This window comes from Schistocerca serialis, chromosome 2 (assembly GCF_023864345.2).
Source record: "Schistocerca serialis cubense isolate TAMUIC-IGC-003099 chromosome 2, iqSchSeri2.2, whole genome shotgun sequence".
Classification (NCBI taxonomy): domain Eukaryota; kingdom Metazoa; phylum Arthropoda; class Insecta; order Orthoptera; family Acrididae; genus Schistocerca; species Schistocerca serialis.
The window spans coordinates 119,469,921-119,496,964 of record NC_064639.1 but is presented as its reverse complement, the minus strand read 5'-3'; the positions used below and the strand labels follow the sequence as shown (position 1 = coordinate 119,496,964).

At 40.8% G+C, this 27,044-nt stretch overlaps 1 protein-coding gene and 1 pseudogene across 1 annotated transcript in view; one reads left to right on the top strand and one right to left on the bottom strand.

The window, feature by feature from the left end:
* The window catches only part of LOC126455765 (uncharacterized), a 198,524-nt gene that overhangs the window by 91,492 nt on the left and 79,988 nt on the right, over window positions 1-27,044 (bottom strand). The window lies entirely within an intron of this gene.
* LOC126459510 (5S ribosomal RNA) lies at window positions 2,273-2,390 on the top strand (annotated as a pseudogene).

Here is a 27,044-nt window from a genome sequence, read left to right as displayed (position 1 = left end):
CTACAACGTGCTGACATGAGGAAAGTTTCCAACCGATTTCTCATACACAAACAGCAGTTGACCGGCATTGCCAGTGAAACGTTGTGATGCCTCGTGTAAGGAGGAGAAATATCATCACGTTTCCGACTTTGATAAAGGTCGGATTGTAGCCTATCGAGATTGCGGTTTATCGTATCGCGACATTGCTGCTCGCGTAGGTCGAGATCCGATGACTACTAGCAGAATATGGAATCGGTGGGATCAGGAGCGCAATACGGAACGCCGTGCTGGATCCCTACGGCCTCGTATCACTAGCAGTCGAGATGACAGGCATCTTATCCGCATGGCTGTAACGGATCGTGAGCCACGTCTCGATCCCTGAGTCAACAAATGGGGACGTTTGCAAGACAACAACCATTTGCACGAACAGTTCGACGACGTTTGCAGCAGCATGGACTATCAGCTCGGAGACCATAGCTGCGGTTCCCCTTGACGCTGCACCACAGACAGGAGCGCCTGCGACGGTGTACTCAACGACGAACCTTGGTGCACGAATGGCAAAACGTCATTTTTTCGGATGAAACCAGATTCTGCTTACAGCATCATGATGGTCGCATCAGTGTTTGGTGACATCGCGGTGAACGCACATTGGAAACGTGTATTCTTCATCGCCATACTGGCGTATCACCCGGCGTGATGGTATGGGGTGCCATTGGTCACACGTCTCGGTCACCTCTTGTTAGCACTGACGGCATTTTGAACAGTGGGCGTTACATTTCAGATGTGTTATGACCCGTGGCTCTATCCTTCATTCGATCCCTGCGAAACCGTACATTTCAGCAGGGTCCGCAGCTCATGGTCGTGCGGTAGCGTTCTCGCTTCCCACGCCAGGGTTCCCGGGTTCGATTCCCGGCGGGGTCAGGGATTTTCTCTGCCTCGTGATGACTGGGTGTTGTGTGATGTCCTTAGGTTAGTTAGGTTTAAGTAGTTCTAAGTTCTAGGGGACTGATGACCATAGATGTTAAGTCCCATAGTGCTCAGAACCATCTGAACCATTTCAGCAGGATAATGCACGACCGCATGTTGCAGGTCTTGTACGGTCCTTTCTGTATACAGAAATGTTCGACTGCTGCCTTGGCAGCACATTCTCCAGACCACTCACCATCTGAAAACGTCTAGTCAATGGTGGCCGAGCAATTGGCTCGTCACAATACACCGGTCACTACTCTTGGTAAACTGTGGTATCGTTTTGAAGCTGCATGGGCAATTGTACCTGTACACGCCATCCAAGCTGTGTTTGACTCAATTCCCAGGCGTGTCAAGGCCGTTATTACGGTCAGAGGTGGTTGTTCTGGGTACTGATTTCTCAGGATCTATGCACCCAAACTGCGTGAAAATGTAATCACATGTCAGTTCTAGTATAATATATTTGTCCAATGAATAGCCGGCCGCGGTGGTCTAGCGGTTCTAGGCGCTCAGTCCGGAACCGCGCGACTGCTACGGTCGCAGGTTCGAATCCTGCCTAGGGCATGGATGTGTGTGATGTCCTTAGGTTAGTTAGGTTTAAGTAGTTCTAAGTTCTAGGCGACTGATGACCTCAGATGTTAAGTCCCATAGTGCTCAGAGCCATTTGAATCATTTAGACTTTACGAGAAGCATTGAAGAAATTCAGAGATACTCTGCTAGGCTCTTAACGTATCAGTAAAACCTGTCGAAACTGTAAGAAGATGACCAGGGAATTTACGTGGGAATCTTTGGAGGAATGGTGACGTAGTTCTCGCGAGACCATGTTTACAAAACTTCGGTGTTGGAGGAGCACAGCGGCCTATTTCTCGTGTCCTTTATATATCTCGCGTTGGGGTCTCGAGTATAAGATACGAGACATTAGGGAGTCCACCGAGCCCTACAAACAGGCATTGTTCCTCGCTCAGGACGTGAATGTAGTGCGAGACATAATCGGCTATGCACCGTACCTTGGCCATTACAGCCATGTGGTGCTAGTAATTTATAATTACATAAAGAATATCTCTGCAACGAACAAGCGACAAGAGGGAGCTATTGCTACGCAAGAAAACGTGAAATATATTTCATCCAAGACTGTGTTTACATGGCCACGATGAAGTAGCTACAATAATAATTGGCTCAGTGATTAGACGGTGTGGTTACTCAACTGTGAATTAATAAAGCAGTGAAGAGATTTGTTTCAGTCTGCCAACCGTCGTCAGAGCCGCCACAGTGAGTTCAGTGTGCGTTTGTGTGCCTAATGAATTTTGTGTCACTCATATGGTACTTGTGCAACGGCCTTGCCACAGTGGATACACCGGTTCCCGTGAGATCACCGAAGTTAAGCGCTGTCGGGCGTGGTCGGTACTTGGATGGGTGACCATCCAGGGCGCCTTGCGCTGTTGCCATTTTTCGGGGTGCACTCAGCCTCGTGATGCCAATTGAGGAGCTACTCGACCGAATAGTAGCGGCTCCGGTCAAAGAAAACCATCATAACGACCGGGAGAGCGGTGTGCTTACCACACGCCCCTCCTATCCGCATTCTCAGTGAGGATGACACGGCGGTCGGATGGTCCCGATGGGCCACTTGTGGCCTGCAGAGGGAGTGCAGTGCATATGGTACTTGGTTTTGGCTCGTTTTGCGACTGTTTCCGCAATGACGTGTGGTTACTGATTCTGGTTGGTTACATTTCGGTTTTGCCTCGCACGCAAATCGATTGGGGTTTTACTTACTGTTAGTTTGTCTGGTGTTCTGTACTGTGACTTGTTGGTTCATATTTTCGGGTTTGTGGAATCGGACGGAAATCTGGTAGTGGTTCATTTGTCGTTCCGGGTGCTCTAAACACAGTATCCCGCGGACGTAGTGCAGACCTCCGGTTCCGGCTTTGGCGTATTGGTCCATCGTTGCACTTGTTTATCGAACGTCAGGTAGCTTCAGCAAGATTATCGTTAGTCATTCGTTAGACTGCCATTAGTCTGAGTTACCATCTTGTAAAGTGAATGCAACTCTTGGCTGCCTATCTCATCGCTCGCGAAAGTGTTTGTTGCCGGACCTTCTCAGAGATCGATTCCTGGAGCACCGTCTGTGACTGGTCCTTGTGTTTTATTATTGTATTATTTATTACCATACCTTGTAATGCCTACATTAAAGGTTATGTATGTCTACTTAATAGTTCCGGTCGCCTTTTGGAATAAATCTAGCAGTGTAAGGCTTGTGTTACAGGGTTATCATCATCTTATTTCACCCGTTTGGTGGTCAGTTGCTTGTTTCTTTAACTAATCTTTGCTTGTATTTTCTGTTTTACAGCAGGTTTCTAAATTTTTTATATAATTGCCATTCGTGGCGTGTAAGGTCTTCAGCGGTGATGGTGGTCATTTGCTTTGAAAAAAAATAATTCGATATTTGTATTTCAGCAGTAAGCCTTAAAACCTTATTTACTGCCATTCCTGGCGTCTGACACCTTCTGCTGTGTTTGTGGCCACTTACTTTTTAATATTTCAATACCTGTAAGTTGTAATTGCAGCGAGTTCTTAAGCATTCTTAATTTATTGCCATTCTTGGCGTGTAAGGCCTTCAGCCGTGATCACAGTGGCTTGTTTTTTTTTTTAACATTATCTGTATCTGCATTTTATGGTGATTGCTAAATTGTAACGCACTGAAAACACTATTATTTACCCAGTTGTTTATTCCTTCATTAATAACGTGTAGAATTTTTTTATTTATTGTCGAGTCTGAAATAACTGTTTTAAAAATAAATGTGTGTAGCTGTAAAAGGCTACCAATAGTAACTGATTACGACCCCGTCCACAATCGTAACCGATTCCTGCCTTCTCTTGAACACCAAGTTTCAATTGCGGCTGTGACGTCAACTGGCATTTTTGTGTGGCAGCATACATGGAATATACCTCTTAGGGTATAGTGCATAATACCACTAAAGAGCCTCCATTCACCAACGCGACGACAAACAGTAATGATTGGAGAGGTTATTATATTATTAAGGACTAAATTGTGACTACCGTCTGTATCCACGACGGCCTGCAACCGCACCAGAGATTGCTCTGCTGCTGGCCGAGACAACGGTGGACCATGTAGTGGTCAGCTGTCGTGACACGGTTTGTGCATAGCTTGAAGATCGCACGTTGGATGCAGCATTCTCAGACGTGGCAGCACTAACTACTGCGTGAATTTCTGGCGGAATTGGCCTGCGGCCTCTCCCAGCGGCAATTCCCGACTCGCCAGTTAATTCGAAGTCCCGTGTGGAAAGAGGAACACTCTGTCGATTAGATTAGCTTAGTACTTGTTCCATAGATTATGAATACGACACTTCGTAATGATGTGGAACGTGTCAGATTAATAAAAGGTGTCTATACGAAATATTACATTACACAAAATATTACATTACACTTACAAGGGGAGGCCGCCAATTGTGAAATTCAGATTCGATTCATACTGCGCATAATAAAAGCTCATGGCCAGAGGTGTAATGTGGCAAAGCACCACGATGCACTTCTCAGCCATTGTCGAGAAAATCGACAGTTAAAAGAAACCGTTGCGGTGAAATACTCTCTACGATTTACAATTTCCTACAGCGTCGTGGCGCAGCGGTAAGCGATATATATATATATATATATATATATATATATATATATATATATATATATATATATAAAATTCCCGGCAATCAGTTGCAACAGTTATGCATATAATAAGTTGTTGAATGTCACTTGTCGTGGAAAAACTAGCGACTTCGAACATGATTATGTTTTCCGCAAACAATGTTGTATTTCACAAATGTTATTAATTGTCTTCGTAATGTTTACACGTGTAGTTAACAGAAGACATAGAAACGATATTCGAAACGAATACGTATAGTGTAAGTCAAACGTTCGAATTAGAGTAGAGACCCCACGATATATATATATATATATATATATATATATATATATATATATATATATAAATTACAAAAAATAAATACTAAAAAAAAAAGAAGGTTGCGTGGCGCGAGATTCGATCCGGCGACCTTCGGATTACGAACCCGAGCTACCGCTGCGCCACGACTCTGTAGGAAGTTGTAAATCGTAGAGAGTATTGCACCGCAACGGTTTCTTTTAACTGTCGATTTTCTCGACAACGGCTGAGAAGTGCATCGTGGTGCTTTGCCACATTACACCTCTGGCCATGAGCTTTTATTATGCGCAGTATGAATCGAATCTGAATTTCACAATTGGCGGCCTCCCCTTGTTAATATTTTTAATTTTTTTGTGGGGGTTGGGGAAATTACCAACTTACTATATCCAAAAATTCGTCTAATGAGTAGAAGGAGTTGCCATTAAGAAATTCTTTTAATTTCCTTTTAAATGCTATATGGCTATCTGTCAGACTTTTGATGCTATTAGGTAAGTGACCAAAGACTTTTGTGGCAGCATAATTTACCCCCTTCTGAGGCAAAGTTAGATTTAACCTTGAGTAGTGAAGATCATCCTTTCTACTAGTGTTGTAGCCATGTACACTGCTATTACTTTTGAATTCGTTCGGATTGTTAATAACAAATTTCATAATTGAATATATATATATATATATATATATATATATATATATATATATATATACATTTTTTTTTTTTTTGTGAGGCTACAGTGAAGATCTCTAGCTCTTTAAATAAGTGTCTGCAGGATGATCTTGAATGAGTTCCGGCAATTATTCTGATTACACGCTTTTGTGCAATGAACACTCTTTAACTCAATGATGAGTTACCCCAGAATATGATGCCATACGAAAGCAGAGAATGAAAATAGGCGTGGTAAGCTAACGTACTGAGATGCATATCGCCAAAATTTGCAATGACCCTAACATCATAAGTAGCTGAACTCAAACGATTCAGCAGATCTTCAGTGTGTGTTTTCCAGTTGAACCCCTCATCAATGCATACACCTAGAAATTTTGAATATTCTACCTTAGCTACCGATTTCTGATCTTAGTCTATATTTATTAATGGTGTCATTCCATTTACTATGTGGAACTGTATATACTTTGTTTTGTCAAAGTTTAATGAGAGCCCATTTGCAGAGAACCGCTTAAAGATTTTGTGAAAAACATCATTTACAATTTCTCCAGTTAATTCTTGTCTGTTCGGTGTGATAGCTATACTTGTATCATCCTCAAAGAGTACCAGCTTCGCATCTTCGTGAATATAGAATGGCAAATCATTAATATATATTAAGAACAGCATAGGACCCAAGACCGAACCTTGCGGCACCCCATTCTTGATTGTTCCCCAGTTTGAGAAATCACCATTTTTTTGCATATTATGTGAACTGTTTATTTCAACTTTCTGCACTCTTCCAGTTAGGTATGTTTTTAAACCATTTGAGCGCTGTCCCATTCATACCACAGTATTTGAGCTTATCTAGAAGTATTCCATGATTTACGCAATCGAAACCCTTTGAGAGATCACAAAAAATCCCAACGGGTGACTTCCGGTTACTCAGAGCATTTAATATTTCATGCGTCGATATTCACGAAGAGCAGCAGGTCTTTGCTATTGTTTTGTTAAACAGTTTTACGAGTAAAGCCCTGCTCACCTCGTCCAGACCAGAGTTGACTGTCTGAAACTGTAATGTACAGTGTCGGTTGGGTTTCAACCCCATTTCGCCGTACCAGTATCGGCGCTTAACGGCAGGTCATGACACTAACACTGCTAACAACGCATATCACCTGTAAACCTGAACGCCCATAAGGTAATTAGTTTCACACATATAGTGGTTCAAGTAGCAAGTGGTTCAAATATATTAATAATAAAAGTGTAGACCAGATGCGGATTGAATTCAAAGAAACACTATCGGCAGCAATTAAGAGATTTATAACAAATAAACAAACGACGCAGCTTATCCTCCTTGGCACACAAAACGGGTCAGAACACTGTTAAAGAAACAATGAAACAAACATGCCAAATTTAAACAGACGCGAAATTCCCAATACTGGCGATCTTTTACAGAAGTTTGAAATTTAGTGCGGACTTCAATACGAGATGCTTATAACAGTTTTCACAACGAAACTTTGTTTCGAAACCTGGTAGAAAATCCAAATGTGAAGTATGTTAGTGGCAAGAAACAATCAAGGCCTTCTCTGCCAACGCACAGTTACTAATCACAGCCTTCCGAAACGCCTTCACAAAAAGAAGACGAAGTAAATATTCCAGAATTCGAAACGGGAACAGCTGCCAAAATGATTAACGTAGAAGTAAATATCCTCGCAGTAGTGAAGCAAGTCCTCTGGTCCAGACTGTGTACCAGTTCGGTTCCTTTCGGAGTATGCTGATGCATTAGCTCCATACTTAACAATCATACACAACCGTTCGCTTGACGGAAGATCCGTACCCAATGACTGGAAAGTTGAACAGGTCACACCAATATTCAGAAACCGTAGTAGGAGTAATCCACTAAATTACAGGTCGATATCATTAACGTCGATATGCAGCAGGATTTTAAAAAATATATTGTCTTCGAACATTATGAATTACCTCGAAGAAAACGGTCTATTGATACACAGTCAACATGGGTCTAGAAAACGTCGTTTCTGTGAAACACTACTAGCTCTTTATTCACATGATGTGTTGAGTGCTATTGACAAGGGATTTCAGATCGATTCCGTATTTCAGGGTTTTCGGAAGGCTTTTTGACACTGTACCAAACAAGCGGCTCGTAGTGAAATTGCGTGCTTATGCAATATCGTCGCAGTTATGTGACTGGATTTGTGATTACCTGTGAGAGAGGTGACAGTTCGTACTAATCGACGGAAAGTCATCGAGTAAAACAGAAGTGATTTCTGGCGTTCCCCAAAGTAGTGTTATAGGCCCTTTGCTGTTCCTTATCTATAAAAACAATTTCGGAGACAATCTGAGCAGCCGACTTCGGTTGTTTGCAGATGACGCTGTCGTTTATCGACTAATAAAGTCATCATAAGATCAAAACAAACTGCAAAACGATTTAGGAAAGATATCTGAATGGTGCGAAAAGTGGCAGTTGACCCTAAATAACTGCGACGTCATCCACATGAGTGCTAAAAGGAAATCGTTAAACTTCGGTTACACGATAAAACAGTCTAATTAAAAGCCATAAATTCAACTAAATACCTAGGTATTACAATTACGAACAACTTAAATTGGAAGGAAAACATAGAAAATGTTGTGGGGAAGACTAAACAAAGACTGCGTTTTATTGGCAGGACACTTAGAAAATGTAACAGATCTACTAAGGAGTCTGCCTACACTACGCTTTTAGAATACTGCTGCGTGGTGTGGGATCCTTACCAGATAGGGCTGATGGAGTACATCGAAAAAGAACAAAGAAGGGCGGCACATTTTGTATTATCGCGAAATACGGAAAGAGTGTCAATGAAATGATACAGTATTTGGGCTGGGCATCATTAAAAGAAAGTTGTTTTTCGTTGCGACGGAATTTTCAAATGGTTCTAAGCACTATGGCACTAAATATCTGATGTCATCAGTCCCCTAGAACGTAGAACTACTTAAACCTAACTAACCTAAGGACATCACACACATCCATACCCGAGGCAGGATTCGAACCTGCGATCTTCTCACGAAGTTCCAGTCACCAACTAACTTTTTCCTTCGAATGGGAAAATATTTTATTGATACGTACCTACATAGGCAGGTACCATCACCACGATAAAATATGGGAAATCAGAGCTCGTACGGAAAGATATAGGTATTCATTCTTTCCGCGCGCTACACGAGACTGGAATAACAGAATTGTGAAGGTGATTAGGTGAACCCTCTGCCAGGCACTTAAATGTGATTTGCAGAGTATTAATGTAGATGTAGTAGGTGTAGAAAAGTTTAATTATAACCACCCTGTACATTGTGAATACGACGATAACAAAGTTGTTGAAAATCATATTGTTCTGCGGAAATTACAAAGTAGCAGGCGATGTCATCAAATCAAACGGTCAGAATTAAGCGCAATCAGAAAACGCGAGCAAGCATTTGCGACAGAGAAATTAATGGTACGGTGTAACTGATGGGTAAGTATGTGCGGCCAACATTCCAGCATCTGCGATTTCGTAACGCAGGCCAGATGCGAGCAGCGCCAATGCAGGCTGCCCACACAGTCTGTGGTGACCTCAACCTTCACTAGTGCACCAGAGGAGCTATTGCTGGAAAGTTCCCGCCGCGGGTGCGCTATTGATCAGCGCACTCCAGCAGGTTTGACAGCGCCGCACCCTCTGGAATCGTACAGCTGCCGAGGCGAGCCGGACACCCGAGCGTTCCCGTCACTCAGAAGGACTGCATATGGTTTGGAAGCAACTGTCAAGTGACAATTAAATCCTCAGAACATAAACACGACCCGGAATTGCAATTCTTCGATCTGTTAACTGTAAGGATAATTTTGCTACCGATATCCACGTTCCATCCCATCCTTGATGTCTTGACGCATGTTTGTTTCGTGCCTGCTAAAGTGCGCTAGGTGTATTGAAGAAGCAATTGATACGACAGGCGAGAAAAGAAGTCCATATAAAAGATTTATGGGTTTGATATGTAACAAGGACTCAAAACTGGTTAATAAGCTATTACATGGAAATGGATAAAATAAAAATTGTTATTTATGGTACAGATTGTAACATACATCGCCGGCCGGAGTGGCCGACCGGTTCTAGGCGCTACAGTCTGGGAGCCGTGCGACCGCTGGTCGCAGGTTCGAATCCTGCCTCGGGCATGGATGTGTGTGATGTCCTTAGGTTAGTTAGGTTTAAGTAGTTCTAAGTTATAGGGGACTAATGACCTCAGAAGTTAAGTCCTATAGTGTTCAGAGCCATCATCTGTAACATACATCGCGAATTATTGAGGACGTAGGTTGCGGTATATACGCATACAATAAAATGTAGGAGACTGCCGAAGTGGAGGAAGAAAACGGCAGCTTAATTATGATAGCTGGATCTTGGTGTGAGTATTGACTAAAAAGTGCTTTTAATCTCTTGCTTATGCTTTATGCAGGGTATGTCGTAGAGATGAGAAATGAGTTCCGTATAAATAAACTGGAAGCATTCTTGATCGCATAAATTTTTTAATGTGGTAACAGCTTTCGATCTTATTATAAGATCATCTTCAGACCATAATTGTCTGCCAGAGGCGGTGGCGCATGGCAACCCTCTTGCTTGTGGCTGGTCGTGTACACCTGCAGTACAATAATGGTCTGAAGATGATCTTATAATAAGATCGAAACCGGTGACCAGATTAAAAAATTTATACGATAAAGACTGCTTCCAGTTTACTTATAATAATTATAGATCGCTATTTCATATAATAAGAACTATGTTCTTTGAAATGAGTTCCGTATACTCGCTTTAAACTCGCCAGCGGGTCGTATGACGTCATTTCCGCAGTCCTCATCTCCGTATGCTAGAAGGATCTCGCGAGTCCTTGCCGCTGTCCATTTAACTGAAAACTCGTTGTTTGCTACAAGTGATCCATAACAGCGTGGGAACTCGGTCGAGGTCACGATTTCGCAGGTACAACCGAGACATTGCCGCTACATGCGCAACCGTTGGGCATGATGATTATTATACAGGGTGAATCACTAACTATTGCCACCTAGAATAACTCCGATAGTATGGCAGTAGCTGAATAGTTTTTGCATTGTAAGAAGTTTGTATATTTTTAGCCTTTTCATCTAATGGGGCACTTTTTTCAATTGTGTACACTGCATCACTTAATTACCATCTTACATCCTCCACAGTCTCACAGAACACAGCTTCGCTAGAGATCATCTGATCCCGCCAATCGATCATTTTGCCCTTTCAGTCCTACATTACAGCAGCAAGATCGTATACTCTGTTCTGTACTGGGTCACGACTAGCCTCACTCCAGCACGCTTCAGTGTGATAAGTAAGAAGCGACCGCAACGACACCATTCTAAGACTGATCATACTTGCGGAACTGCGGCGGCAAAGGAGGAAGCCATTATAGCGTTGACGTAACAGCAGCGCCTTGATTTTAAAAGTATGCAGCCCTCAACATCTGACTCATACTCCTTCCACTTCTGATCTCTAGTATGTCTGAAATGCACCATTGTGGAGGCACGGCCATTTTTTTTATTAGTTTGGCTTTGTGTTACAAGGACCATACATCCAACAACAGTTATAAAGTGCCAACGAAACATATCGCTAAAAATCAGAATAGTACAGAACTATGAAATTAGCATACAAACACACTCTTTAAAGTAAAGTAAAAGCGCAATTAGACAAACACCAGACAGCCGACGGCAGTGACGACAATGACATTGGAGCAGAATTACAAACAGCAATATACAGGAACATTATGACAAGCATGCATACGCTCATATAGTAAAAGACAAAACATGAAATGCCAAACATTGTACGTCATACAGTAAGCATAACAATAGCTGAAGAACAAAACTGCAAATAACATCATATAACAATGTGAGAAGTGTAGTGTACAGACAGATGTACTTAAAATAAAACAAAAACCCAAAACGGTAAACACAATACAACCTCTGGTATGTATAGTAGTGTCAGCAGAACAATGACATAAAATCCAAAAGAGAGCAATAATGAACATTTAATGTAGAAATAGAGGTCTCTACACAAATTAAAAACACAAAATTATGCACCCAATTACGAATTGGGGTGATGCCATGTGAAAATGAAGACCTCAGCAACCCAGAAATTAAATTTAGATGCCTGTGGCTATGGGCAAGTTATTTATCAAAACGGTGGAGTAAAAAAGGAACACTGCTAGGGAGGGGGTAATCTCTCGCAACCAATTTCTTATACAAGTCCGAATGTTCAGTCGTCTACTGAGGTTCGTCCATAAAACTTCAGTTAATCAGCAGTAAGTACATGGAAGTTTGTTCAGTAAACGAACATGCTTGGGTGTGTCTAGTACTGCGTTTTTATCCGACTGAACTGCTGCTGTGTTATTCTGACTTTGTAGCGACGTCGGAGGCAGGAATTTCGATCATTTCGTGATGTAACATTTAAGAGAATGTTGATAATTGAGATTCACGTTTTACCCCACGCTAGAAGTCTTGATGAATATTTTTTTCGCCCCTGCTAACGTATGCTAGGTGTAAAGCAGGAGCATTTCATATCACAGGCATGAAAAAAAGTCCATGGAAAGGATTTACAGGCTCTACATGTAACAAGGAAATCCAAACTGTTTAACAAAGTATTACATGGAAATAGAAATAATGAACATTATTATTTAAGGTACAGATTGCAATACACATCACGAACTATTGAGGCCATGGATAGGACTTTCAAGTTTTCCTTTCTTTGACTGTTTATTAAAATCATTATCTTCAGCTTCTTTAATTACTACCTGTTACTTTTTAACATAACAAGTATTATCTGGGGCAAGTTAGTTTAAATGCTCACTCTTTGATGCACTCGTCGATGGTTGTCTGTCTATCGTTTTACATAGTCGTATCGCAGCAGCGCATTTTCAAAGTAAGTTCATCATCAAACACAAAAGGCAGCGCCTTGTTGGTGTAGCCATCGTTCCTAGCTCCTCGCCATCTGTATAATGTGGTTGTAGTTGCTGCACTGCTTATACTACCTCTTGGTTTTGTTTTCCCATGATTTTTCCTTCCACAAGGCTTATTACGAAGCTGTTACGTAGAATTAAGTGTCCAATTAATTTAGTTTTTCTTCTCTATATCATGTTAAGTAATGTCCTTTTCTCTCTTTGAATTTTTTGGGTCCATGATATTTTTGTGGCTCTTTTCCGTACCAAAATCTCTACAACTTCTAATTTTTTCTTTTCGTGTTTCCTCAGAGTACACCTTCAAAACCATAGCTTAAAATACTCCAAAGAAATGTTTTGATGAAATTATTCCCCGTTTCTGTACTAAAGTGTTTTTTTGGTAATAAGTTACCCCTATTTATTAGCTTGTTGTTTGCTTCTGCCATGTATCTATGTTACTGAATCATGCGATTCATTGGTAAAACATTGAAGTTCATGTTAACTGCATGGCTTTTTTTCATAAGAGCGAATGAATAAAGGAAAGATAGGGTTTATCTAGGGCACAGAGGACGGATTTAAAGCTCACACTGGACACGGATGGGGAAGGAAATTGGCACTGTCCTCTTCAAAGGAATCGTCCCAGATTTTCGCATGAAGCGGTTTGAGGAAACTACACAAAACCTAAATATAGATGGCTAGACATCGACATGAAAACGATCTTTCATTTTTTACGCCTCTAACGTTCGATAGTGCTCCTGATAATTGCTTAAGCGTGTCACCCAGTGACAAGGAAAACTGACAAGGATGTGTGACGAGGCTTATGCTGGCTGCTAGGGTCATGACAAGTATGCGCAACGCTCATTGGGTCTTATCAGCCCTCAGTATACTTCCCTGTCAGCTTTCCTCGAATCAACAATCAATTTGTAGTGTGCATTTATACAGGTTGTCCCACAATTTCTATTGCTGGCTTCTGTAGGTTGTACAGGGTACTTAGTAGATAAGGTTCTGGTACGGGACCCACGTCCGGAAATGAACTGTTTGGATGTAAAACAAGTTTGAAGATCGGACCACTTTCAAATCACTCGCTTCACGACACACACACACACACACACACACACACACACACACACACACAGCGGAGGCAAAGAGACCGTATGCTCTGAACGAGTCCATGGCAGGGGCAGTGTTTCGAGTACTCTTCTGACGAAGGACGTCCTCTTCAAAGTAGAGAGTACCACAGTCATTGCGAACGTACCGTTTTTTCGCGCATCCGTTGCTCTAGTCGGGCAAAAGTGGTGTGTGACGTCATAATTACAACACGGACTGACGACAGCACCTTGTTCTCAGTTTGTGTGCATTCTTTGAAGTGCAAGATTTGAAAGTGATCCGATCTTCAAACTAATTTCATATCCAATCGGTACATTCCCGATTTCATTTCCTATGTCCCCGCTGCAATCCCTAGAAGCCTGTAACAGGTAGTGTAAAACGAATGGGAATATTGAGAAACCCCACATCTCTAAAAAAATCTAAACTTTTCAGGAGATAGAAAAAACCTTTCCAAGTCTTAAACTTACGGTGAAATTATGGCTTACTTATTATGTTTTATTAAAATGAATGTAGGGGCAAAAATACACTGTAGACAATCTTGATACATGTTCTTGACATTGAATTAAAATTTATGGAGACAACAAAGGGGCTTTCTCAATATTTTATAATAAATAAGCATCAGTCATTACTTAATTCATACTTTATTGCTATTTTGGACAAAAATCAAACGAATTAAGCCTATTTTCTACTCTGTTTGGCATTATTTTTCACGCATGGTTAATTCTTTCACACATGTTTGCCAATTGTACATGTTAGAGTAGAATTTCTGGACGATATCTCCTATTGAAGGATTGGAAAAAATCGTCTTAGATCATGCATTTGCCGGCCGCTGTGGCCGAGCGCTTCTAGGCGCTTCAGTTCGGAACCACGCTGCTGCTACGGTGGCAGGTTCGAATCCTGCCTCGGGCATGGATATGTGTTTAGTTCTAAGTCTAGGGGACTGTGACCTCAGATGTTAAGTCCCATAGTGCTTAGAGGCATTTTTTGTCATGCATTTTCTTCTCATTTACAGGCAGTTGAGCTCGAAAGCCTGACTTACACAGTTTGGAGGAATTGCAGATGGATTAGCCAGTTTGAATGTGTGCTCTTCTGCTCCATCAATGAACGGCCTAACTTTAACAACACCAAGACATCCTAGCAAACAGCAGGACGACACGAATTGTGTTACATGAAAGTGCTGTGTGTTATGTCTTTGTGAAGCCCTTCCTTGAGTTTCAACCAAAATAGCATTCTTTTGGAAGAAGTGTGGCCACCATTCCTTAAAGTTTAGCGCCTGTTCTGTTTAATGTATTATCATTTTAGCATTCTCCTTTTTGCTGGACTTCCTTATTAATTATGCATATTTTTTCAGCAAATATATCCTATCCACTTTTCTAATTTTCCTTTTTGCAGTGCTGAAATCCCTATCACATAGAAGGCACGAGCGGCCTCTTATTGGAAAGTAATGGGTGATTAACTGAAATCTTCTATGTACCACAAGTATCAAACAACATATTACCACAGCATGGTTTTTAATTGGGCCACCATCTGAATCGGAGAGCAGGGGAAGGTGTTTAACATGAACAGACTTCATCAGGGCTTTCTCATGACACAGGTAAAATCTTGCTCTTCTTCTCCGTAAGTCATGCACATTAAAGACATTTCCTGAAAACTGACGCAAGTGAAACATGTCTGTATTGGCATGTGAGTCAATCGAGGGATCTGCATAATATCAAACGAGAGGCCCTCAATGTTAGAATCTGTTGCAGTTTTCTCTTTAATTGCTTGTAACTTCTTGAAGAATTTATCAGCACGCCTCTTGTGCATTATTAATGCAGCTTTTGTTGGCCTTTTTGATTTTTACACCAAACTCTTCACATGTGCGCCGTGCGAGGTAGCCGCGCGGTCACAGGTGCCTTGTCATCCTTAGTGTAAGTTAGTTTAAGTTAGATTAAGTAGTTTGTAAGCCTATGGACCTATGACCTCAGCAGTATGGTCCCACAGCAACTTACCACGAATTTCCAAATTTCTTCACATGTGCAACGCATGTCCACTTGTGGTTGCCCAAATTTTAATGTAAAGTGCCCACTTTCAAATAAAATTGAGAGTCAACTGTGTCGACTTAAAATTTTGGGAAAGCCCATATATTTTGTTCATGTGGGATTTCTCTTCGGTTTAGGTGGTAGAAAGGCTGCATTACAACACAGAAAATACCAGAGCACATGGGGTTTCTTTATATCATGATCGGTCTAAATGTTTAAAGTACAAATTTAATTTGGCCTAACAATGGACAGGTGGGTTTCTCAACATTTCCACTGAAATGCCCTGCAAAGGGTAGGCTCTAACATAGCTCCCGTGTATGCTGTTGTACGAATTGCTTGTTTCACTATCGTTCTGTCAATGTGTCAGCAAAAGAAAAAAAGCACTAATTTTGAGTATGTAAGTGGCATTTTGCAACTAAAGTTCTTTATATATTTAAATCTGTTAAATGAACTATGTTTAAATGATAGAGTTGGCTTTCAGAATTATCTATATGGAGATTAAGTGCCGCAGTCATTCGGAGAAACCAAGATACAAGAAATAAGTCGTAAGCGCAAATCAAATACTGTTATATGATGAGTTTTAACTCCAGGGGGCAGTTACGAATACCGCAAAGTATCCTTTGCCGTTTCAGCTCAAGTTCTCGACTGAGTTACACCTTCGGCCACTAGAGCAATCTGCTCAGTAGTATAGGCTGAATATTTACATTTAAGAACACGGAAAAAATATTTATAAAATGTGTTTTTAAATGTAATTACAGCAATTTGGTTTTAACTTTTTTCACATTCTTGTTGAACTGTACGTGAGCGTATTATCAGTGTACCATATCTATTCTCCATGTAAATTTAAATTTTGTTGAGGAACTTTAATGAGAATGCCATGCGTGAGATAGTGCAGTAATGGCATTTTAAATACGAAGCTAGTTTCTCCGCAATAATAGGCTGTGTTACGTATTCTCAACATTTCACGCAATTTGGCATTAATGTCCATTTCAAATGGTCCACTAGAAACTCGTCATTTTATCCAGCCAGAAGAGAACTCTTTATACAGATTTTTTACTTCACAACTTCGAGTAGGTAGCTTAAGGTCAGTTCAGTCTGGCTATAAGGACAGCATGGACTACGCACGAAAAGACTTTCGATCTAGCCATTGATCTGCAATCTCGGCACTCAGCTCGTGTTGTGAAAGTGAATCAGTTTCACCCTCATTTCTGTGAGGACAAAAAATGTTAGAACTTCGTGGAATCCGTTTCCAGATATTATTCCTGTATGTGCTTTCCCATAAAATTCCGAGGATTAGCAAAAATGTCTCTCTCTTATTATTTTTGTTGCCTTGTTTTGATATTTGTTCCAGTTTGTAACCGCTTCTTAAACTGTATTGCTCTTTTCGTTGGCCACCAAAGGAAATACACGTTGTCAGACAACAAGGCTGTATTTCAGTTCAACAATATTGTTATTGTTCCACACTGAACTTTACACTGTTCGTGTATTTTAGTTCAGTTTTATCATAGCTGTTCTCTGCAGTATTGCAAATATTGTGAGAGATACATCAGTATTTTCTGTTACAATGCTATTAAACTATTTCCTTTTTTCATTTGGATAAGTTCATTGTGCGGAATGGTGCGCCCTCGAGTGCAAGTAGTGGAACCTGCGAGCCTGAAAAAAGGAAACAGAGCAGTTCAAAGGCACTGTAGTGATAATTATCTATCTCACGGTTTTTTCTTGGTGTGGTGCCAAAACACGCCCAATTCTCAACTGTATTGCGTGCGGTGAAAAACTCAGTAATGCTGCTTTGGTTTCCGGTAAATTGAAAAGATGTCTGTCAACAAAACATTTTCTGTTGAGTAAAGATGTGAATTATTTTCGTTGGTTGTTGAAACGAAATAAAAAACAAGTGAAGCTCACGACATCGCCACGTGTTTCGGAAAAAATACAGGAAGCTATCTATAAGATACCCAAACTTACAGTAAAGCCCAAAAAACGTTGTTAATGCCCACTTATAAAGAAATGGTAAAAATAGTACTTGGTCTCGAAGCTGCTACTGAAATTTCAAAAATTCCTCAGCTGACACAATTAGCCGCCGAGTTAGTGACATCGAAGCCATTTTGAATTACAAAATGAAGAGCAATCGTATGTTTTCACTTCAGATCGATCGATATTGGCGGTCACGCTTCCTACATAAGATATGTTCACGGGGATGTAACTGCAAGTAATTTCCTCTTTTGCAAAGAACTACCACAACGAGTAACTGGTGAAGCAATTTTAGTGCGACTAATGAATATCATATTAGGTCCGCAATGAAATCAGGTGGGAGAACTGCATTAGTATTTGTACAGACGGTGCACCATCTCTAAAAAGCCAAGTGAAAGGATTCGTGAGTAAGATGCGCGAAGTAAGTCCTAATTTATGAACCGACCATCCTCTTCTTCACCGCGAAGCCATTGTTGCTAAGTCTTTGCCATCTCCTCCAAAAATTGTGACGGGCAAAGTAGAATAAGCCGCGAACTTCATCAAGTATGCAACTTTTTAGAGTTTTGTGTCAAGAAGTGAGATCACAGCACACTACACTTCCGCTACATACATATCTCGAGATAAAGAGTAAATGCGAATATTTGGTCTTAGAGATGTGTTATTTGCCTATTTGTCTACTGAGGGACATAAGGATGCGTATTTATTTGCAGATGATGAATGGCTATCTAAGCTGGCACATTTTCCTGATATTTTCGTACACTTAAATGAATTCAGAAACATGCAAGGTAGAAATGAAAATATTTTGACTACTATGGATAATTTTCAAGGATTCGTTAGTAATTTAAATTTGTGTATAGATATAAATGAAAATGGATTGTGAGAGGTGTTCCCAACTGTACGGCCCCTACTGACGATAATAGGATGTTGATAGACTTAATTAAAGAACATGTAGCACTCTTGCAACAGAATTTCAAAAAATATTTTGGAGGGGGTGTTGAAGATTTTGACTGGGTTCGTGATCCATACGATTTAGATTTAGGCTTACAAGAGGAATTGGCTGATTTGAAAACAGACTGAACATTGAGATCAAAATTTTTCGAAGTGCCTTTGGACACACTTTGGTTGTCTCGAAGCAGTGAATACACAGCTGTTTCGAGATGATAGTTAACGTGTTTCACCATTTCCAACTATTTATATATGTGTGAACTGGACTTCTTGACAATGACAAATTAAAACATCAAAGACAGAGAGATGGAGACTCATATCCATCGATGAAGAAATGAGGCTTGTTTTGTCAATGATTCCACCACGAATCAGCCGTCTGTGTGCAGCTAAGCAGGCTCAAATATCGCTTTGAAGGTATGAGCGGAGTTATTTACTTTGAACTTCATTTTAGAAATATTTATTTTCTACAATGAGTTACAATGAACAATTTTTTAATAAGTCAATTAGTGTATTTACGTTCGTAATTATATTACGATTCGTACGATTTTGAGGGGAGGGACATTTCGCTGTGTCATGTTGAGTCTAGGCCAATTGAAAATACCGTGAGTAATGAAAGGTTGCGGAACACTATTGTTGGAAATTAGTTGGGACTGATCGTAGAAACAGTGAAGAAGTGCTGAATCGAACTGAGAAGAAAAGCAATCTCTGACAAATCTTGACTGCAGAAAGAATCGGTTGATGGGACACATCCCGCAGCAACAATAAATCGAAAGTTTGTAAGCTGTGGCGTGGGGAGATGGTAAGAAAGGGGCAGGGGGGATTGTAGAGGAAGGCCATGGCTTGACTACAACAAAGAGGTTCAGATGGTTGTGGGCTGCAATAGATATTCAGAGGTGAAGAGACTTGTGCAGGCTAGACCGTCATAGAGACATGTATCAAATCAGACTTCGAACTGAAGACAACAGCGATCATACATCTTTTTTTTTTTAAAGTTAGAGACATTTGTGCCTTTTTTCTTCTGTCATGTTTCACCTTTAAATGATTAATTCATTCATGTATGTGAAACCAGAATAAAGTAATTTTTAAAATTTGGAAATTTCTTTTTATTTTAATTATATAGTGAATATCAGTTTAGCATTTCTGAATGATGTAACTACTAGATTACCTAATAACTGTCCCAAAGTGATACTTTTTTTAAATCTGCGATTATCATCAGATGATCTAAGAAGATGAAAACAGAATCGTGAATATATGGAACAGCTGGACCTTGAGAAAAGCGTTTTTCTTTTGTTTTATAAATGTAATTTACAATTTTGAAATTAATGGTGAGTCACGAAACGTTTTTCTTGATGTATCAATTAAGAACGGCTAACAGAAATGAAACTTATTCTCTCTAAAAGCTACTGATGACAGTTTAGAGAAAATAATAATAACGAACGAAAGAAACAAGTAAGTAATCTATTCGTACTTTATTTCACGTAACCAACCAACAGAAAACGAGGTGAATCAAAGAATAACAAAGACAAAACTTCCGTCGTAACAATAATTCCATGCTGCAACCAGTGCTCATATTCAACTGCATCATCCACTCTTCACTTACACTCGTCTGTCGCTGCAACACTAATCACACACATGTAAACAACCATTGCACAATTGTACGCCTCCTCACTTTAATCCCAAGTGTTTTATAGTTCTTATTTATTCCCATATCTAAAATGTTTATTCCTGACATTCGTTATGACAGAGAGAGTTAGTGTCACACGGCACGCACTTTGTGCCTTTAACTGATTATTCCGCAATTTTTTTGTGACTCCTCCGCAACCACCAGTGACCGTCTGCAATGTTTACTGTGAAATTTCTCAGTTTTTCTTGATGCGATTCATGGAAAGGGCCTCTATAAGGTCAGTGAAAAACAAGAAATCTGTCTCATCCACGAGAGGTTTGTTACACCGTTGGACGCACCAACTGAGCAGTTATTTTCATAACACCAAACCAAATTGTTATGCTAACGATCGTGCGTTCTAAAGACTATTAACACTTCTCACTTCTCTGCGGTCTGTGTCATGAAAGGTGGTCTTTTAGATAAGAAAATAGGTTTTTGTGATAGTTGATCGTCTCTCTGTCTCTCTCTCTCTCTCTCTCTCTCTCTCTCTCTCTATATATATATATATATATATATATATATATATATATATATATATATATATGTGTGTGTGTGTGTAATTATTTTTATTTGTAAATGATTTTATGCTTTGTGGTCATCAAAAAACATTTCAAGTTGCATTTTAAGTTTTAATTAACTTCTGATCTATTGTATTTAGATGTCGCTTTTGTGAAGGTTCTCAATTTCTTTTGTATCGAATGCTATTTCAATTCTATTTTTCGAAAAGTTTTGTATTTTATGTGGGAGCTGGTTGCGGCATGATACGGTGTTCTATTTTGTTTTTGTGCTATGGGATGAGTTTTCTGGTGTGAGTGTGCGTTGGGTATTACTGTTGTGTTTTAGTACGTCGGGATTTTTCTTATTTTCGTGTCTACTGCTTCTACCTTCTTTTTTTAATGGTGTTGTCCAGTTCGTGTAATATCCTGCTGGTGTACCCGTTGTTTTGCGGTATTTTGATGATCGTGTTTCGCTCTTCTTGATAGTTATTTTTTGCTTACAGGTGTTATGCATAATTAGATGGCTACCAGTTATTCCAAGTGTGAATGGTTTGATTTCTTTTGTATCGTCCTGTGTGTAGCTGTTTCTTCTCTGAAAATGTTGAAGCTGTGCCTGTTGGATTTATGGTTTTGAGGTCAAGGCAGAGCACTGTATTTTTCTGTTTACATTTCCACAATGAACTGAGCGTTGCGCTGAATGCTTTTTATCTGCATGTGTTGTAAGGTGGACATGTCACTTTGATTTTTGTAAGTCACAGAGAGAGAGAAAGAAAGTTATGTTACTGTTACTGTTAAACAATCTTTGGTCTTCTTGCTCAGTCTTTATCTCTGCACAGTCTGACACATTCTTAGTTGAAGTGTGGTAGGTGACTGTCATGTACCATAGTGTTGTGTTGACTTGTGATTATATCTGTTAGACGAAGAAAGATTTATTGTAAAGGACAGCAAGCATGAATATGATGTACATAAATTGAACGGCGAGAAGGGTACAAATTTTGAATATTTATTTTTTTTATTTAAAGAGAAGAAGTTTGACGTAAGACTGCGACAATGTGCAGCTAATTTGTCGGAATTATTTATTGTCAGATGGTTAACTTTGTCCACTTGCTCAGAGCTGAGATAAAGACCACTCCACTTCCATGCACTAACATATCAGCTGATTAAGGTGCTTGATTTTTACAGAAATTCTGTGTTAACATTTCACTCTTTTCAAATCATTGTTCACTTTGTTAAGCATAGTATTGTTCAGACCAATATTATCGTGTGTTATGCAACAGTTTGGAAATTTTATTTAAAGATAGAAATCTAGTTTAGCCACTGCCAGCTTGCTGTTTGCTGTTGTGCTTTCGAGAAATCTGCAACAATGTTGTCAAAAAGTGACGTGAGTAGAAATTTTAGTTTGGACCAGATAATTCTTTTACTTCAGTTAATATAAAGACAAGTGTTATTCGGACCAGTTACACTTCAGTTCAAATCAGGCTCTGTTTAGTCAATAGTTAACATACGAATTTAACTTGGATAACAGTCTGTGAGTACACGTAAAACGTAGTTTTCTTATAGAGGGGGAGGTAAATTTGGGCCAAATTTCATGCAGAAGCACATAGTGGACAGCTTAGAGTGTAAATTATTTGTATGGTCTGTAAATGATAGCTGTTTACAACGTAACTCAGTTGGTGTAGAGGAAATAGAGATTAAGAAATTGATATAAGACAGTAAATGGCCTACAAAGCCGGGAAACAACCCCAATCGGATTACAAAAACCACAAAATCCATAGCGCAAGCGCACCGCTCAAGATGTTGGATATCCTCTTGCTCTCTTATGCCACCGGCTTAGTCCGTCAACAGTTTGAAGCTATTTCTTTCTCTCGCTAAAATCATCCCTGAATATTAAAGGCACCTTGTACTTGCACTTACTGCTACTACGATCGCAGGTTCGAATCCTGCCTCGGTCATGGATGTGTGTGATGTCCTTAGGTTAGTTAGGTTTAAGTAGTTCTAAGTGTAGGGGACTGATGACCTCAGTTGTTAAGTCCCATAGTGTTTACAGTCATCTGAACGCTTTTTTTTGTGAACTTTACCTCAACATTTTGTGAATTTAACAGCTTAAAGTCAAATATTGCTATGAGGGCCAAATTTCATTCGAATTGTAAGTGTAATTAGCTTTTGCATAACGTTTACAAAAGAGTAAAATTGGTTGAAATGGCTTTGAGAACAATGGGACTTAACATCTGAGGTCATCGGTGCCCTAGAACTTAGAACTACTTAAACTTAACTAACCTAAGGACGTCACACACGTCCATGCCCGAGGCGGGATTCGAACCTGCGACCGTAGCAGTCGCGCGGTTCCGGACTGAAGCGCCTAGAACCGCTCGGCCACGGCGGCCGGCCTGCAAAAGAGTATCCTTTCTTGCATTATACTCACAGGAAAGTTTAAATTAGTAATATCAATGAAATAACAACTGTCGAACTCTGTGTCCATGGTGCAGAAACCGTGAATTTTCAGTAGGAAAAAACATTCTACGTTGCAATGACAGCAGAAGTTTTATCGTCACGATTCGTCTTTTGGAGAAATGTTCAGAATACGTTTAGGAACTGCGGACAGCGCATTTGACTACCTATGACTTACACGTTACCCAGACTTCGCTACTTATCACTAATGCGTTATCTGAAATTCCTAAACAAATTCTGGAGATACTTCAAAATGGCGATACGCGTCAATAAATCTTTCGCTGTCATTACAGCCTAGGACGGTTTTTCTATTTAATAAATTAAGTTTCTAACATACGACCGAATAAGACGATCTCGCATGACGGGGAAAGGATATTCAAAATCTCGCACGAGCGCATGTACCGTAGCTTAGGTGACTTTTGCAGTATCAGTATATATCATTAATTAAAAATTTAAAGAAATAATTTGTATTTTCTTTGAATTATCATTAACAATGCCGTGACCAAGACAATCGAAGATTTCTCGACAAAGCCGTAATGCAAGAAGGGTACAAAACATTGTGAATGAAAGGACTGAAGAAGAACAACAAATTGCCCGTGAAGAGCACCGCGTTAGTATGGCTCGACTTCGTGCTACTCAATCACAAGAGCAAAGTGAGGCAGCCCGTGAAACGCACTGCGAAATCGTCGAGCGAACAACAGCGATCAAAATGTAGATAATTTTCGACGCACAAGAAGGGATTTATCACGTGATGATTTGAATCGAGCAGCGTTTAGATACGATTGCAGCACTGATTACTGCTTGCATCCTTGCGTTTGCATTGGGCCGATGGACGTCGTTTGCGAGTATTGTGGCGCATTGAAGTTTTCCGGAGAAACGCACGGAATGTGCTGCCTTAGTGGGAAAGTGAAATTTCCATTATTGACTCCGCCACCTGAGCCATTGCATTCATTGCTTTGTGGCGAAACACCCGAATCACGTCATTTTCTTGCAAACACGCAAAAATACAGTAGTTGTTTCCAAATGACCTCATTTGGGGCACACAGTATCGAAGAACGTGGTATTTATTTATTTATTTTTGTACTACACACAATATAGTAGAAGAATAACTTACTATACTTATTTGTACGTATTATGTTTGCTAATTCTAAAAAAAGGGTTTATAAATCAGTAATATTTTATTTTGTAGATACAAGGACAGATTCACCATTGAATTGGATCATTGCTGCCTCTCGAAGACGCACAGCATAAATTTTTACAAAAAATTGTTCAAATGGCTCTAAGCACTATGGGACTTAACGTCTGTGGTCATCAGTCCCCTAGAACTTAGAACTACTTAAACGTAACCAACCTAAGGACATCACACACATCCATGCCCGAGGCAGGATTCGAACCTGCGACCGGAGCGGTCACGCGGTTCCAGACTGAAGCGCCCAGACCGCGCGGCTAAACCGGCCGGCTAAATTTTTACAAATATACTTCGCGGGCAACATGGAAGAACAACTTGATCGACGTCAAGAGATCAACGCAGCAATGAAAAGAGCAACTCTTCAAGATTTGCAGCAACTACTTCATGAACACCGTGCGTTGGTCAGGCTGTTCATGAGTGCTTTAGGGCGCGTGCCAAATGATGATTACAAAGTTGTGATCAGAGCAGATAAACGACCATCTGGAACACACGAACGCGCATTTAACGCTCCAACAATAGATGCAGTAGCCATCCTGATTGTTGGTGAAGACTGGGAAACACGCGATGTTGTGCTTACACGTCGCGATACTGGGCAACCTGCAACGAATATCTGCAACACATCTTTCATTTCCTAATAAAAAATTGAACGTAACATCCAAAATCTGATTATTTATTGGGTTTAAGGCGGAACAGTGTTCGCCGGGTCAGCTTAGTGTTTATATGGAAGGAAATAAAGAAGGTCACTGCCTCTACGGACGTTATCAATAGTTAGCCTTCGTACCGTGCTTCGGTTACTAGCTCTTTCTTCAGACAGTCTAATCAGGTCGACTTTGATGCTCTGAGCACCCGCACGGTCCATTGAGTTCCAGAAGGCGCTTTCACGCCTGGGGCAGCCAACTGGCGTCTGATCGCGTGCGGCACCCACGATAAATAAGAGATGATGGCTGCTGGAAGCCGCCTGGGAGGGTCACCGAACCTTCCAACTGCTACAGTCGACGCCGCAGTTGGTCGATATCAGGCACACAGTCGATACTGTAGAGCAGAGGAAGCATTGCTGTGTCCGCGTCTCTATATTTTGTGACATTCAGCACCTGTTTCTTTCGTGCACTAATTATCATATATACATTTTACAGTTATGCAGTTTGTCACAGTTAATGAAGAATAGTTTTTAAACAATTTACAAGTATTTTGTGCAATTTAGGGCGTATAAGAAAATGGACGCGCAAGATTTTTCTGAAATGCTTCTTCAAATTCAGGTGCCATTTAATACAACAATAAGCATCCGAAGGAGACCAAATTTTTACCAGACCTGTATGACATGTTGGCTGAGATACTAGACCTACACTACTGGCCGTTAAAATTGCTACACCAAGAAGAAATGCAGATGATAAACGGGTATTCATTGGGCAAATATATTATACTAGAACTGACATGTGATTACATTTTCAGGCGATTTGGGTGCATAGATCCCGAGAAATCAGTACCCAGAACAACCACCTCTGGCCGTAATAACAACCTTGATACTCCTGGGCATTGAATCAAACAGAGCTTGGATGGCGTGTACATGTACAGCTGCCCATGCAGCTTCTACACGATACCACAGTTCATCGAGAGTAGTGATTGGCGTATTGTGATGAGCCAGTTGCTCGGCCACCATTGACCAGACGTTTTCAATTGGTGAGAGATCTGGAGAATGTGCTGGCCAGGGCAGCAGTCGAACGTTTTCTGTATCCGGAAAAAACCCGTACAGGCCCTGCAACATGCGGCCGTGCATTATCCTGCTGAAATGTAGGGTTTCGCTGGGATCGAGTGAAGGGTAGACCCACGGGTCGTAGCACATCTGAAACGTAACGTCCACTGTTCAAAGTGCCGTCAATGTGAACAAGAGGTGACCGAGACGTGTAACCAATGGCATGCCATACCATCACGCCGGGTGATAGGCCAGTATGGCGATGACGAATACACGCTTCCAATGTGCGTTCACCCCGATGTCGCCAAACACGGATGGACCATCATGATGCTGTAAGCAGAACCCGGCTTCATCCGAAAAAATGACTTTCTGCCATTCGTGCACCCAGGTTGGTCATTGAGTACACCATCGCAGGCGCTCCTGTCTGTGATGCAGCGTCAAGGGTAACCGCAGCCATGGTCTCCGAACTGATAGTCCGTGCTGCTGCAAGCGTCGTCGAACTGTTCGTGCAGATTGTTGTTGTCTTGCAAACGTCCCCATGTGTTGACTCAGGGATCGAGACGTGGCTGCACGATCCGTTACAGCCATGCGGATAAGATGCCTGTCATCTCGACTGCTAGAGGTACGAGGCCGTTCGGATCCAGCACGGCGTTCCATATTACCCTCCTGAACCCACCGATTCCATATTCTGCTAACAGTCATTGGATCTCGACCAACGCGAGCAGCAATGTCGCGATACGATAAACCGCAATCGCGATAGGCTACAGTCCGACCTTTATCAAAGTCGGAAACGTGATGGTACGCATTTCTCCTCCTTACACGAGGCATCACAACAGCGTTTGACCAGGCAACGCCTGTCAACTGCTGTTTGTGTATGAGAAATCGGTTGGAAACTTTCCTCTTGTCAACACGTTGTAGGTGTCGCCACCGGCGCCAACCTTGTGTGAATGCTCTGAAAAGCTAATCATTTGCATATTACAGCATCTTCTTCCTGTCGGTTAAATTTCGCGTCTGTAGCACGTCATCTT